The following is a 17,517-nucleotide window of genomic DNA, read 5'->3' as shown; positions in this document are numbered from 1 at the left end:
GGCAAAAAGAAAGCCATTGTTGAAAAAAACTCACATCAAATCTCGGCTAGAGTTTGTCAGAAGGCATGTGAGAGACTCTGAGACCAAGTGGAAGAAGATTCTATGGTCTGATGAGACCAAAATAGAGATTTTTGGCCTCAACGCTAAGCGTCATGTTTGGTGCAAGCCTAACACCGCATATCATCCTAAGAACACCATCCCTACCGTGAAGCACGGGGGTGGCAGCATCATGCTATGGGGATGCTTCTCTGTGTCAGGTCCTGGAAATCTTGTGAAGATAGAGGGCAAAATGGATGCAGCAAAGTACAGAGAAATCCTGGAGGAAAACCTGCTGAAGTCTGCAAGAGACCTGGGGCTTGGGAGAAGATTCATCTTCCAGCAGGACAATGACCCCAAACATACAACCAAAGCCACACTGGAGTGTCTTAAAAACAAAAAGGTCAATGTCCTGGAGTGGCCGAGTCAAAGCCCGGACCTCAAGCCAATTGAGAATATGTGGAAAGAGTTGAAAATTGCTGTTCGCCAAAGATCCCCATCCAACTTGACGAAGTTTGAGCAATTTTGCAAAGAATAATGGGCAAAAATTGCAGTGTCCAGATGTGCAAAGCTGGTAGAGACTTATCCAAACAGACTCATGGCTGTAATTGCTGCCAAAGGTGCCTCTACCAAATATTGACTCAAGGGGGTGAGTCAATATTTGCAATCTTATGCAATACTTATGCAATACTTATGCAATCAATTATTTTCTGTTTTGTATTTGTAATTAATTTAGAACAATTTAGATTTTATTTTTCACTTTGACATTATGGACTTTTTTTGTGTTGATCAGTGGCAAAAACTCCTAATTAAATCCATTTTGATTCTATGTTGTAACACAATAAAATGTGGAAAAGTCCAACGGGGGGTGTGAATACTTTTGAGCACCACTGTAGGCACGAGCAAGACCAAGTGAGGTCTTTAAAATGAACCTCTTATCGTATTGGAAGCCATTGAAGAAATTTTTATCCAATTCACAAAACTTTAAAAGACTGTTTTAAGGAGTGTTAATGAACATTATCATTGGTAAAATGGTGCTTTGGGAAATGAGAATAAACTAATTTTTGTCAGCTTCAAACTTAATGAATGGGCTTTTAAAAAAAAAAAAAAAAAAGTCCCCACATTCTTGTAAAGGCACTGATGAAGAAAACTACCTAATATGATAAAAAAAAAAAAAAAGTTTAATGCATTTTTTTAGAGCCACATATTGATTCTCTGTGGATACATCCTTTTTAAATACTACTACTACGACTACGACTACTCATAATAATAATAATATAATAATATAAATATAATAATAATAATAATAATAATAATAATAATAATAATAATATGGCAGCTCAAGCTGATATCTGAGCCAGACTCCGTGAATGTTTATGTTGATGAAATGGTTTGGCTGCAATGAATGGCTTTGCCGGAGTCTCCCTAGCTCTGCTATGCATAATATATGGACCTTCCCAGCAGGACAACCGGGCTACTGTAATTAGCACAGACCATCTCTCACCACTCTAATCCATCTCTGAGGGTAAACACATGAGTCATGCTCCATTGAAAGCAATTGAGAGCGAATGGGCCGGGGAAATGAGTGTGCTGGAGTCACCTGAAATGGCATCCCCAGCATGTAGTGCCAGTTTCGTTTGTTAGGATCCAGAGAGGGATGTATTTTCACACTTCTGGGTCCTAAATCCTATTTTCCCAAAAGGCATCAATTTTTCAAAATGAGAACAAAGTACATATAGTTTAATTTAGAGGCTTAAATTTGAATACTTGTTATTTGGTAATCGTCTTGAAACATTAAGATGTTTTAAAAAAAATAAAAAATAATAATAAGTTACAGGCTGGAGAATGGTGGAGTTTTGTATAACAAATGTATAATTATTACCACGTTATGCTGAATATATAAAAAAAAAAAAGTATGTCAGTAAACATACATCAACTGCCACGTAAATTCAAAATTAGCAATCAATAACCAAATAACGATAATTCCAATTTTCATTCCAATTGGTCAAATGGCTTTTCCAGATTTATGAAAAAACTCTAAAGTGTGACTTACATATGTACTGTAAAACTGCTCCCCATCAAAATACCTTATTAACAAAGGACAGAAACTTCTGTATAGTTGAAACTACGCCAATCACATGCGTTTCTTTTCTTTGATACAGCAATTTATAAATTATATTCTACTGCTGTTTAATATTGTTTGCTTGAAACAAGATTTCCAAGTTAGTAAAAGTGTCATCATGTGTATCACACCAACATGTTCCTACAGTAAATACAAGAGGGAAAGTTGAAGCTAAAATGTGAAAAGAGCAGTGATTTAGCAGCTCATATTAAATTAAATTAAAATAAAAACAGGAGCATGTGGTTATCTTGTGACAGAAATTTCAGAATCAAATCCTTTAACTCTCACTGTGAAACTAGTATACTGTATGTTTTGTGTGAAGGTGCATGTGCTTCCCCTACAATATTATAAAGAGTGGTTCTAAAAACAGTCTAAAACAACAGAGGTTTCAGTGATGTCTGGTACTTACTTCTCCAGAAAGGACATGATGATGGGAGGCAACACCAGGATAGGCATGGGAAGGACGACTAGAGTCAGAGCTGTCTCCATTAGTGCCTGTAGATAAAACAAAACGGGAAAGAGAGAAGGACCTGTAAAACAATCCCATTCAAGGAAAGTTTACTTATATCTATAAGTTCCTTCTTTATCAAATAATTTGTCGTTATGGCATTAGTTTTCATTGATATGCTGACGACACACACAAATCTACTTGCAGCCTAAACCTGATACTGCTTTGGCTATTTCTGTATTCAATAACTGCCTGACTGAAATTAAAACTTGGTAGTATCAAAATTTTCTGCAATTATTAGCAAATCTTAGCAAGACAAATGTCATGCTATTGGGTTCTCCGCACCAGCTGCATAAAGTGGGTAGTTTTAGTTTGGTCACCGATGGACTTGAGTTTAGTCCTACATCTGAAGTTAGAAATCTAGGTGTTAAATTTGACAGTGCCTTGTCTTTTGAGGCCCACGTTAGAAATATCTGTAGAGTATCTTTTTTTCAGCTACAAAATATTGCTCACCTTAGATCCTCTTTGTCAATGTTTGATGCGGAGATACTGATACATGCCTTCATTTCATCAGAATTGATGAAATGCCTTGTTTGCGGGTGTTTCCATGAATGTTCTTAACAGGTTGCAATACATTCAAAATGTTGCTGCTCGAGTTTTACCAAGAAAAATAAAGCATAACTATATAACACCAGTTTTAGTATCTCTCCACTGGTTGCCAGATAAATATAGAATTGACTTTAAGATCTTGCCTCTGACCTTCAAGTCCTTGAATAGCCTCGGCCCATCTTACACCAAGGATCTGCTTTACTACTACATTCCACAATGCAACTTGCGGTCAGCTAAAAGTGATCTCCTTTCCGTGCCAAGAACAAAATGACCAACTATGAGAGATTGTACCTTTTGCTCTTTGAAGTCCTCATCTCAGGAACTCCCTTCCATGGTCTATCATGGACTCAGAGCCTGTGTCTATGTTTAAACTGTGACTCAAGACTCATTTTTATACATTGGCTTGCCTTGGGATTTCTTTTAATGAAACGCTCTATATGAAATAAATATTATTATTATTATTATTATTATTATTATTATTATTATTATTATTATTATTATTATTATTAAGCATTTATGTCTATCATCCCAATGTACTGTACATGAGCAGTATTTAAAAAAAAAAAAAAAAAGATGTAATAAATGTCACCAACATTTGCCCTGGCATTAAAATGTATCCCATCACGATGTACACCAGCATGTACATAGATGCTAATCATAAAGACGGCCAGTCTTTGGCTGAGTTTAGTCAGTGCTGACTGTGTAAAATGTTACGTATCACAGGACGGATGGAGCCTCATCATAGTCATTTTGACAATGAAAAACAACACCTAAACTCATATTTACTAAGCACGACAGCAGGTTTGAGTGGGTGGATGACAAATTGGATTGGCATTATAATTGCAAATACGCATTTTGCAAAGTGACAGACATACACTGTCTGCTGACTGATATACAGGGTTCCCCTGGGCCAGACCTAGAAAGAATACTGTTCCTTGGACATTTGGAACCAATTTTCAGGAAGCGACAAGCAATTATTATTATTATTATTATTATTATTATTATTATTATTATTATTATTATTATTATTATTTTCTTTTTTTCTGTAAATGTTTATATCATTAATAATTACTGTGCAAGCCTTTTTACCCAAAACACAACATTAAATCAATTGAATACACATGTGTGACGGGGAATTGCCCCATCTATATGAATGTGTTTGGAACTGGCAGGGAGGGGGTTAAATTTCTCTCTGCCAGGAAAACATGTGAGAATGTGGCTGGAGCTCTAATTGAATGATTAGTAATTATTGATTAATTGGGCTCCAGCCACAAGGGATAAAAGCCAGAGAAGAGGCCCTGGCTAGAGGTGTGTTCTTTTGTTTGGGAGTTTGCTTTGTGTTGGAGAGTTCATTTTGATTATTTGTGTTTGAACCTCTTTCTGTTGGCCCTTGTGCCTGTTTATTTGATTATTTTGCTTAAATAAAGACCTTTTAGTTTTTGACTTTATATTGTCTCTGAGCCTCAGCCCTCTGTCATCCTGTCACAACATGTTAAATCAATGAGATCTAGGGTGTAATCATTAATTAGAAAGCAACACATTCCAAACCCAAACTGCAATAATTATAATTGCAATAGTATTGCAATAGATATTTTTGTATAATGTCCACAAGTCTTTAAAATGCAAAAAAAAAAAAATAATAATAAAAAATGGACCACTTTGATGTTCTATTGGTCTTGTATTTGTTGCTATAAAAGTAATACTTTTGGGGAAAAACAACAGAACAAGACAGTGAAATACAACTGCTTTTTTAATATAAAAAGTCAGTGTCAAATTTCAAGGTAGTATACTAGATGTAGCACAGAATTATGACACACATTACCATCAATACAGTGCATCAGGTGGGTACAGTGGAGGTATCTCCCTTGGACGTTTCACAGTTTGTGTTACAACCTGAAATCTTGATGCATTTAAATGGGATTTTTTCCCCTTTGATTTACACAACCTACTCAGCACTTTCAATGTGTGAAAAAATGGGGGGGGGGGGGGGGGGGGGGGGGGGGGGGGGGAGCTTTCAAAACAACTCTGGGATAAAGTTGTGGAAAGGCACCGATCATAGGAGGGGTATAAAAAGATTTCAAAGGCATTGAATATCCCTTGGAGCACAGTCAAGTTGATCACTAAAAAGTGTAAGGTATACAGAACCACCCAGAATCTCCTTAGAGCAGGCCGTCCTCCCAAACTGAGCAGCTGGGTAAGAAGGGCTTCGGTCAGAGAAGCCACCAAGAGCCAATGACAACTCTGAAAGACCTGCAACGTTCCATGACTGAGATGGGAGAAACTGTCCATGTGTCAATAATAGCTGAATTACTCCACAAATCTGGCTTGTATGGAAGAGTGGCAAGAAGGAAGCCACTTCTGAAAAAAAGCCCATGTAAAATCCTGCTTGGAATTTGTAAAAAGGCATGTGGCAAAAGACTCTGTGGTCCGATGAAACAAAAATGGATCTATTTGGCCTAAATGCAAAGCGTTATGTCTGGCGCAAATCCAACACAGCACATCATCCAGGTAACACCATCCCTACTGTGAAGCATAGTAGTGGCAGGATCATGCTATGGGGATTGTTTTCATCGGCAAGGACTGGAAAGCTTGTCAGGGTAGAGGGCAAAATGGGTGGAGCTATATATAGGCAAATCCTTGAGGAAAACCTGCTTCAGTCTGCAAAAGACCTAAGACTGTGATGGAGATTCACCTTTCAGCAGGACAATGACCCCAAGCACACAGCCAAAGCAACACTGGAATGGCTTAAAAAAAAGAAAGTGAATGTCCTAGAATGGCCCAGTCAAAGCTCGGACTTGAATCGATTGAGAATTTGTGGCATGACTTGAAGATTGTTGTCCACCAATGATCCCCATCCAACGTGACAGAGCTTAAACAATTTTGCCAAGAAGAATGGGCGAATATTGCATGATCCAGATGTGCAAACCTGGTAGAAACTTACCCCAAAAGACTCACAGCTGTAATTGCTGGTTCTACCAAGTATTGACTCAGGGGGGTAAACACTTATCTAGCCAAGACATTTCAGTTTTTTTTTTATTTTTCGTTAACTGTTGTTTCACAATAAAATTCTCTTCAAAGTGTTGAGTAGGTTGTGTAAACCAAAGTGAAAAAAAAATCCCATTAAATGCATCAAGATTTCAAGTTGTAAAACAACAAACTGTGAAAATGTCCAAGTGGGTGAATACTTACTATAGGCACTGTATGTAATGGAAAATAGGTCCTTGTGCCTTGAATGTTGCCATTTCTCTTGTTTAGTAAAGTTTTGTGTGAAAATGTTTGTTTACTGCACCAAGGTAGGTCTGTCTTACTGCACAGCAGTAACATTGCAAAACACTTGCATTGACGGTTGTCTCCTTACATGGTCCAATCCGGAAATACACAAGTATGACCTCATTTTAAAGCTCTGATTCTCCTCTTTCCAATTGTGTATCAGAAGCAGGGCTGTCTCACAGTGCCTGAGTAAAAAGATTTAAAGGTCCAGGTCGCCGGTGGTACATTTAATATTAGGCGGACCCTAGAGATAACAAGCAAAAAAAGAAAAAACAAGGGGGAGATCAAAATAAAATAAACTCCTGATATGAATTACATGTTTAGCAGCTACTCCTGAGGAGCCCACGACGTTTCCGCTGGAGTCCAGCACATCAATGCCCTCTGTTAACTCATTGTGCCTCATCAGGACCACGTTACAGACATTGGCACTGGCTACAGAGAGAAACAGAGGACACTGGAGTCTATTATTAGCATTATTTATTTGCATTTCTTAACAGACACCCTTATCCTGAGGATCTTACAGTTATTACAAAATATCACAATACAAAGTATCACCTTACAAAATATCATATTACAGAATATCACATTACAGTTACAGGCAGTTATAAAGAACAATCAAATCTGTAGACAATAAGATCAAATTCAAGTAAGAGAAAACTAAAGAATACAGTAAATAATTACACATGAGCGAGTTCGACTAAGAGCAGTTAACTCATAGTAAAAATATTTGCTTATACGAGTAAAGTCCATTAAGAGCACATAGTAAGTACGATAAATGGATAAGTTACCAAAAACATGAATATGGATATCTATAAGAGTAAAATCAAGTACAAGATACAGTGAATGTTATAATTAAGAGCAGTAGTAGAATGCGGCAAGTGCTGGTACAATTGGGTGCCATATAGTCCAGTATAGTTGAGAGTTGTGAAGTTTACAGATGCTGTCCAAATAGGTGTGTCTTGAGGAGGAGCTGGAAGGTTGTCAGGGACTGAGCAATCCTGATATCCGTGGGTAGGTCATTCCACCACTGAGGGGCAGGGGTGGAGACAGGCTCTGGAAGTGGGGCAGCGGAGGGGGTTACAGCTAATCTGCCAGTGGTGGAAAAACAGAGGGGGCAAGAGGGGGTGTAGGGAGAAATGATAGTCTGGAGACCGGAGGGAGCAGAAAGGTTGAAACAGTGAAAGGTGAGTAAAAGAGTTTAATTGGATGTGAGCAGCGATAGGGAGCCAGTGGAGGGAGCAAAAGACAAGGCAGGCAGCAGTGTTTTAGATGAGCTGAAGTGGACAGACAGCACAGGCAGGGAGGCCAGCCAGGAAGGAGTTGCAGTAATCAAGGTGGAACAAGGCAGAACAAGTCCGAACTTGGAGCTGCATGTAGTCGTCTGTGAGGAAGGGGCAAACTCTATGTATGCTGCTGAGAAAGAAGCCACAGGAGTGCGCCAGAGTAGAGATGTGCTGAGAGTACGAGAAGGAGGTGTCGAGGGTGACATGCGGTTCTTGGTGGATGAGGACAGAGAGGGTGGTGGAATAGAGATATAGATGGATCAGCGGTGGTGGAGAAAGAGGGGGAAGAATAGGTGATCTGATTTGGAGAGGCTAGGCTGAGTTTAAGATGATGTGCATCCAGGGGGAGACTGAGCCTTGGGGGACACCTGTCGAAAGAGAGCAAGAGACAGAGGGTGAGCCATGCCAGGACACCCTGTACATGCGATCAGAGGCTTAGGAGGAGAACCAGGCAAGAGCAGTGCCAGGTCAGTGAGGAAGGAAAGGAGAATTGAGTGGTTGATTGTGTTAAAGGCAGCAGAGAGGTTGAGAAGATTTAGGACAGGAAAAGGAGGTGGCACAGGCAGGGAGTAGAGAGTGACGGAGAGAAGAGCAATTTCAGTGGAGTGTGCTTTGCAAAAACCAGATTGGAGGGGGTTGAGCAGAGAGTCTGTTGACAGGAAAGGTGAAGAGAGGTGTTGAGAGGCAATAAAATGGAGTACAGCAAGGGCAGTACCCTGGAAGAGGTGAGAGGGCAGGGGGTCCAAACCACACATGGGGGGCTTATGGCTCTGGAGCAGGGTGCAAAGATTAGTCGGACAGGGGCGAGAAGGAGGATAATGAAGGAAGATTAGCAGGGATTGCAGAGGATGATGGGGAGTGTTTGAGCAGAGGACAAGGGGTGGGTTAGGAAGTAGGAGTAGGATAAGAGTTTGGGGGTGACAGTGATTGTGGAGGAGAAAAAAGAGGTAAAGTCGTCAGCTAAGACAGAAGATGAAAGAGGGGGAGGGCTAAGGAGGCAGGAGAAGGTACAGAAAAGTTTACAGGGATTGTTAATGGAAGACTGAATTATAAAGTTTAAGTAGGAGAATTTGGCTGTAGAGTTAGTGTAGAGGAGGAGGAAGAGAGGAGCGAGCGATAGACATCCAAGGTAGCAGGGAGATTGGTTTTCTTCCATTTCTTTTCAGTAGAGCGCAGTTCAGTATGAGCCGAGCGGAGCATGGAGGAGGGCCAGGGCTGGGGTGGGGTGGGCAGGTCAAGAGGTGAGGGGGTAAAGGGAGTTGAGCCAGAAGATGAGGGAGAAGAGGGTGGAGGTAGCAGAGTCTACAGAGAGTTGGGAGGAGTTGAAAGAGGGGAGGTGCGACAGAGGAAAAGGGGGAGAGAGAACTGAGGTTTCGACAGAAGGTGACACGGTCGGTGGAGCAGGAAGGGATGGGAGCGATGGAGAGAAAGTAGTGATCAGAGACATCGAGGAATGACAGAGGGTGGGGGGAAAGCAGTCCCTGGTAAGTCCAGTTGATGGCCTGCTGTGTGAGTGGAGTGAGGATGGGGGGTGGGGAGACACAGAAGGCAAAAGAGTGAAGAAGGGGAAGAAATCCAGGAAGTCAAGCTCATCAAGAAAGTGAGCAAGGGGTCCAAGAGAACAATGAGGAGGAGGTAAAAAGGGGAGGTGATTTCAACAGTGTGAAACTCAAAGAAGCTAACAGAGAGGAGAGAGAGCAGGGGGAGCAGAAAAGAGCAGGGAGGGAGAGAGAAGTCCTGTTCTCCCACACCATCCAGAGAGGAGAGGAGAGTGGGACATCGGTCAGCAATGTTTTAACATGACAATGTTTGCAGTCACTCTTGAGTATGTCCGAGCCCCTTTTTTAGGTTCTTTATTTAAAAATATGGGCACTCTTATTTTCTCTCCGTCACAATTTACATGGTCAACATGATAACTGACTTGATTCTGCAGCAAACTTTTCATACACACCTAGCTTTCTATAAACGTTTCAAATTGCATTTTGTATTTGCCAATAAACTTTTGATTTTGTACTTGATATATCAGCAATACATGTGAGAATAACTGCATGTAAGTCTCATTTAGGCTTTAAAAGGCTTTGTATGTGCTGTACCACAATCCTCTACAACTTTACAGCAAAACGCGATTTATAGATGATGCTTTGCTGCATTCTTAAATACAGCAGTTTATCAATTTTGAGCTCCAGACCCTGTTGGCTTATCAGATGTTTACATTTCTAAAAGGCAATTTCAGCCTCACACACACAAGCTGCTTGTCAGTTAAGACCTGCAGCAGGACGAGACTGTGGTTAGGATAAAAAATCAGCGTGCAAATGTGGGTAAACAAACAAAGCTCATAGCAACACCTTTGTTTTAATGACCTCAATTGATCGGATCATAAACTTCTATTAATAAGAACAACAAGCTCTCTGCTTCTCCGCAAACTAAGCAAGGGTAATTAGGCAGAGCATTTCCAGCACCCTGACCCAATCTTCCACCAATTAACTTGTAAAACTGCATGATAGCAAGAGCTACTGATTTAATTAGGGGTTGTGCAAACAAATTAATTACAGGGACCTGGCCTAGCCTGGCCCATTGGGAAGCAATCAAGTGAGGGGGGGTGGGGGGTGGAGAGAGACCTGTGGGACAGAGGATGGGAGTGAGGCTGCAGGCACAAACATAATGCTGACTGTCATTACACTCTCTGTTACCAACACTGACAGTAGTGGGGTTTCATTTACACATCCAGGCAATCAATTTAACCTGCATTGTATTGTTGGCTAGGAACTCCAGATTGTAATCAGCCATGTGACATACATTTCTAAGTTTCAATAAGTAAGAAAATACCTTAGTGGTGTCTACCTGTGTGTGTGTGTGTGTGTGAGTGTGTGTGTCTATATATATACTTTAGACTAAATAAAAGGCATTGTAAACCTAATTATGTTTATATATATATATATATATATATATATATATATATATATATATATATATATATATATATATATATATATATATATATATATATAAAACATAATTAGGTTTACAATGCCTTTTATTTTGTGCGCCTCAATTAAACACCCTGGTGCCCTAGTTGGATCCTCATATAGCTTGCTCTCCAGTAACATTGCTAGATTAAAGCATTTCTTTTTGTATTTGTTTTGTGATGAGACAGGGCTGAATCTGATGAAAAAGGAGCTTGTCTATGTATACTAATATGCACATCTCTGTTTTAGCAGAGTTTTGTGAACAGTCTTCACATTTGTTTAGTTTCTGAAAATTTTAAACTAAAATGTTCTCACTGCATTGATTCATGTGGAATAATACCTACCCGATATTCAAAAGGGAATTGGTTGCTCATTGTACCTTATACAACATAATATATATTTTTCTGTTTTCGCAAAATTCTTTCATTATTCTTTCTTTACGCTTGCACACTCGATCCCAGCAGAAGGATTACCAAACATAGTGACACTTGCAAATTAATACCTTCTGTTTATCAAAAACATTTTTACGATCACCACATTACGGATGTTAGAACTATAATACAATACAACATAAATTTATGTTTTATAGGTGCAGCTTGGAGTGTGCGGTACCAACATTTCTTGCAAATCAAAAGGCTGAAACCATAAATGGCCTTATAAGTAGTAAGCAGAATTTTAAAATCAATTCTGAATTTAACAGGAAGCCAGTGCAGTGATTTAAGAACCAGGGTAATGTGTTGTGAATGGCGAGTGCAAGGCAGCACTCAGGCTGCAGCATTTTGAACCAGCTGGAGTCGACACAGTTTTGAATGGGGAAGGCCAACAAACACAGCATTACAACAATCTAACTGAGAAACAAGAAAAGCTTGAACCAACATCTCAGCATCTTTATCAGATGAATTTGGCAAAGTTTGTAACTGAGCTAATCTGGGTATCCGAACACAGTTCTGGATCCATAGTATTCGACTCCACAAAAAAAGAATTGTGCATGCAAAGCCTCATCAAATCACTAGGTTCTGAGGAACTGATGCATTAGTCAGCCATTATGACTGCTGTTAAGATACCCTCCACAACGTATGCCAAGGAATGTTTTCATGAAGTTTAACCTCAGTCGGTTGAGCAGCTCTAAAAATGTGGCATAGGCATGTAAAGATGGCTGTATCTCCGGAGGGGATACGAATTCTGCGGGGAGAAATCAGGATGGTCTGCACACGGATCTACAGCTTTTATGAACCCAATTAAAATGTCCAGATTACACACTACCTGAAAAAGATCTGTCATTCAACACCGCAGACAAGCACTAAACACACAGTGCCTGTGTGTGCCATTCTAGGTTGTCACATCAGCTTCTAAAAAGTTCATAAAGCTTCTGTTATGAAGTGACTAGAATGATGCTTAGTTTCTCACAAGCAGCCTATTTCTCCTGTAAAAATCCTTCTATGTAGCCACCATTCTATTATGAAGGCTAGTCCTCACCTTTTAGTCAAGTCACGGAGACAAACATTTCAGCTAATGTATTCAATGAGATGCATAGAAGAAATTATTACATTCTCGATCTAGTGAGCAGGGTTACTTGAATATATCTAGCATTAACCAAATTGGTGCTGGATAATCTCAGATTTATTTGCCGGGACTATTTGTCGAAGTCACTTCTGGATATATTCACAAAACGTAATGATATGTTAAACAGTGGGGTCTTTTATCATAAACAGATTTTGCATCATCTGTTTATTCACGATTATCGGAATGATAAAACAATGCTGCTGATCTCCCCAGGCATTTATCGGTGCCGTCCTTATTTCAACAAATCAACCCTTTTTCTCAAAGCCCCAGCGGAATGGTAGCAGACTTGATAAACTCAAGCTATCTTTTACCCGCCTAAAGGAATTGCACCTCAATTTGCATACAATGTATGTTTCTGCACTCACCGATAGTTGTAATGGCTAATAAAAGACAGATAAGCATATTTTACTTTAACCTTTTGGGCACAGTCTCTAAGCAACGTGGATTCTGGGTGTGCACCAGCAATTTCTTCCCAGTGCGCAATTGTCCTAATTTCATTTTGGTGCATGTGAGAGGGCATGGGTGGTTCACTGAAGTAGGCAGACACAGGAGTTATTATTTGACACGCCGCTCAGGTGCCACTTATTTATTTATTTTTCTTTTTATTATTATTAGTTGCTGCACCTCCGTGTAGTACTGATGCAATACCACACGCAGGTGTTTAAATTATAATCTAAACGCAGTTGTTTACATTATAATCCACATGCAGTTGTTTACATTATAATACAGACAGTCCAAAACTGAAGCAGTAACCAAAAGGGAATATAAACACTGCAAAACCAAATACAAAGAAAAGGTGCGGTAGAAACTGTGGCTCATTATCTACGCTATCTCCAGAGGCCCCCCGAGATAACCTAAAAACACTACTGTATCCTCTTTATACTACTGTGGGGCTTGCTCAATTCCCCACCTTTAACTAGTGCTCCCTTACATTTACTGGCCGGACCATACTGGCTTACTGGTTGAACTAATGAATGTGTCTCTCTCCTGAAGCCAGCCTTGCTTCACTGTCCAGATGCCTCTTGCACGCCACCTGCATCAGGAAGAGCAGCCCCGGTAAAGTTTCGCCACACAAAAACAGTTTCAGGATTTGAATTCCTCTGCCCCTGCTTTCTCTGACCAGTCTCCTGAAAAAGCAAGTAACTGAGGACAGTACAGTTCAATTTTAGCTGGTCGGTAGCCCTGAAAGACCCACCCCCCACCCAGCCAATCAGAGATTGCCAGCCAACACACCCCTGTCTGGTCTCTCCGTGTCATTGCCATGATTGACAGGTGGGATCAAACGGTTTCTGAACCACCTCGCAGGGTTACGCATGCGCCCAAGAGCCAAATATAAGCCTTCCCTGTCACAGTGCACTACAAAAGAAAAAGAAAAAAAAGAACGTACGGTTGGTTTCCTCTCCTCAAGACATATGCTGAACTGGAATTCAGAACTAGTCCAGGTGGCCCCCAGTCCCCCAGTTCAATCTGCCAAGGACAGATTGAACTTCTATTACTTTTTAGCAAGGTGCAACGATGGGTATGAAATCCACATTACCTTTGTATGACTGTAAGGGCTATTGTTAAATAAATCCTGGGGTGACCGATCAGCAGCCAGACCAACGTGTGTCAATTGAACGATTATCAGTCTTTATAACAGCAATAGACTGGGTTTATTAAAAGGTGTACAGAGTGAGCGATATTTGCTAGTCCGATTAGAGCAGAAGTCCTGCCAGGTGGAAATATCACAGAGGAGAAGGAAGAGATTTTATTAACCTTCACAACCAGCTGAACAAATCTGAAGAGTGTTATTTAAAAGGTAGTCTCTTTGAGTACACGTTTGTCTTTCCTAAAGGCCCCATTACACATGACATGCAGTTACTACACTGTACACACCACTCACCAAAAATAGACTGCAAATAAAATTTCATAGAACACAAATTCAAAGTTTACAAATACAACATAATCAACAGTTTAGCTGCAAGAGGGAGCAGCTCAGTTGTTGAAGAACATAAAATTGTCTGATGGTAAATTTTGCTTTCGATTAAAAACCTGGCCCAAAAGTGTTACTACCCTGCTAAAGTAGGTCATCATGAATAATGTTTACTACAATATATGTGTAACAACTTCTTGCAGTAACCAAGTAAAGCTTTATCAATCAGGCACGCAGTTCCCGAGATTAAACGCCAACAGATCACCTTCTCAGTTGTCAGTTGACAGAAAATGTAGTTCACCATGGCCTAGATTCTCAATAACTTGCACTACACTTAGAGGGGCAGTCATATCACAGACATGTTTGCATTCTGCTTTCCAACATGATGTAGTGCACCGCTTCCCTGAGCTTTAGTGACAAACAGTGAAGTCTGGGATGGAACATAAACATTATTTCAGGCCTGACAAAACAGAAAGAAAGGCAAAACACTGTAACAGTAAATAAACCTGCCCATTAAAGTTTTAAATTGTTTAAAATATCAATAAAGGCACTGTTTACAATAAAACCCTGATTACCAGGTATTACCTTAGTAGTTGACCTTGACTGTGCGATAATGACCTTGCCTATACTGCGCCTATCTTCCCAACGCTATCAGGCAGTAAGGCCCACTAATCACGGTTCTGATGATCAAATGTGTGCATTTCAAACACTAAATACTATTTAATTTCTAACTGTAATGGGTACTGGCTTGATATATTCAACACCACTGTACACAAGGATTGCACAGTGAAACGGCCAGCTACAAATGAGTCATTCTGGGGGGGGTTGGGTCGGTAGGGAATATTTTGTTTGTTGTGTGAAGAATACACAAGAAACATTTATAAAAGACATTTTTCGGAAACATCCACTCTAGTCGAGGTAAGCCGGGCAATAAAGTCTGCAAACTGGAAAGAAGTTGACGGCTAATTCAATTGTATAGAACCCCATCTAAGGTTTAATAATAAACCACATAGGCATATACTTCAGTCATCACGTACACAACTGCTGAACTAATATCGTTAGGATCAGTGGTGTAGTCCTAAATCTTAAAGTACCGGAACGCCAATTTAAATATTGATTTTTCGAAAACAAATTATACAAATCCACATTTTATTTGTACACTGAACTTGACGTAACATTTAACAGCTAATGCATGAGCCTCACATGAGATTTTTATGCTACTTCCCCTTGATCAGTGCTGCCAGATCGACGGTTCCTGGTGCCTGTTCAAAGGAAAGACTAATTTGATTTCCCTATGGAAAAGAGATTCATTGGTGTCCGGGCACCGAAATTAGACTAGTCAGGTGCCACATAAGCATTTTCATAACAAATTGGTTAAAATACTTAAGTTACTTCTTAAGTCAAGGTTCTACCTAGAAAAAAAAGTATCAAAATGGCATTCCGGTTCGACTACACCACTGGTTAGGATAGGATCAAACTGTCCTGCACACTATGCAATTGTGACATACACATTTTTGGAGTGTTCTTGAAGGTTGTTAGTTATGTGATTTCAGGTTGGGGCTATGCTTCAATTCAGAGGTGTCTAATCACAGTCCTGAAGGGCCAATCCACTCCAGGATTAACAGGTAAAATGAAATTATTAACTATTCAGGGTATGGATGGAGGTTTAATTGGTTTAATTAAACAATTTAGGACAGGGTTGGAACAAAGATCAGGAGTGGAAGAGCCAACTTTGGCCACCCCTGCTTTAATACAGTTGTTTTCTACGATGGTTTTCCAGGTTTGTTCCAGTCCAGGACTTTGTTAGTTAATTGACTCATAGGATGAAGAATACTAGATATGTCATTTTTCTTTGTTATTCCGACATTTCCAGTTAATTCAATAAAAATCTAGTCTTAGCCATTTCCATCATTTATCTGGGAAACGTCACTATCATTGGGGTACCACCTGGAGAAGGTTTGAGAAGCTCTGGGCAAGAGGAAAAGTTATTGAAAGGTACAGACAGAATCAGTATATACCAACAGCAGGGAAGGGCACAAAACTCTGGATCAAAACCCGAGTTGCAGGGCTGAACTTGTTGGCTTTCTGGATCAGCAAATTCAGTCCCACCTAATGGGTGAAACACAGACACTCTTGACATTTGTTTCTGTAAATCCTTTTCTGTGAATACCGCTGTTATCCTGACAACCCCTCTTAACCTACGAGTCTTGTCCCTGGAATGGCAGCTGACTAAACTAATAGTGAATAAGCTGGTGTACAGTACAAGCAGTGGTGTAGTCCTAAATCTGAAGGTACCAGAATGCCACTAAAACATTGCATTTCTTTAACAAGAATTATTTGTAATTATTTGTATATTTGTATTCTGAACTAGTAACACATGCAATAGGTAATTCATTTATCTCATTTCTACAAGTATCTCCACAAAGTGTATTTCTCCATCTTTTTAGAATGCTTTACTTTACGTGTTTGTGTGCCCGTGACAGAATGCTGATGCCTGAGCAGCCTACAGACAACAGTACCAGAACGGTGTTCCGTTGTATTCAGGCTCAGCGACAGCACTGAGTATAAGCAGGAGAACTGAGGTCACTGCAATCAATTACGCTGGACTCTCAATGTCTGCTTCTGTTCCATTTGATAAATCTGTCATTTAATGTCATTTCATTTCACTTCACATCTTACAATAAGAGAGAAATGATCATGCCATACATCAAAAAAGAAGTTTGACAGAACATGACAAAAGACTATTTCACAATAATGCTACAAAAGCTTAATAGTAGTCATATAAAAGTTTGAAGTTGTCCATTTACTTTAAGGAGTACTGCCATTGTGGCATAAGCACAGTAATATGGTGGTTTCAGTTATTTAAAATAATTACATTGTCATTACGTTATTGTTTGGTCCACATGTTGTGGTTTTATGTTGCTATGTTTGAGTTAACAGTAGAAAGACAACCTTTATCAAGCATCATGAATAGTCCTATAGAAAAACATCTGAGGTCCCCGAAGACAGGAAGCTTGCAAATGTTTTGCCATCATTTAAAAAGGGGAACAAGACTGTCCCAGCTAATTGCAGACCTAGTATTTTAACTTCTGTAACATCCCTAAATGTGAAGCAATATTACAAGGCCTTTATATAACAGCAATATTATAGGGGATAGCCAGCATGAACAAGGTCCTGCTTAACTAACCCACTTAATATTTTTTTAGGTTGTTAAAGCTAATGTAGATGACGGCAGTGCTATGATATAATTTACCTTGATTTTCAAAAAGACTTTTACAAAATCGCACATGAAAGACTTATACTTAAAT

At 39.7% G+C, this 17,517-nt stretch overlaps 1 pseudogene; it reads right to left on the bottom strand.

The window, feature by feature from the left end:
- LOC121294266 overlaps positions 1 to 17,517 on the bottom strand; it is a 67,503-nt pseudogene that overhangs the window by 23,331 nt on the left and 26,655 nt on the right.

The sequence above is a fragment of the Polyodon spathula genome, chromosome 2 (genome assembly GCF_017654505.1).
Source record: "Polyodon spathula isolate WHYD16114869_AA chromosome 2, ASM1765450v1, whole genome shotgun sequence".
Lineage (NCBI taxonomy): Eukaryota > Metazoa > Chordata > Actinopteri > Acipenseriformes > Polyodontidae > Polyodon > Polyodon spathula.
Note: the sequence above shows the minus strand (reverse complement) of the source record. Positions and strands in the feature narration are given on the sequence as shown.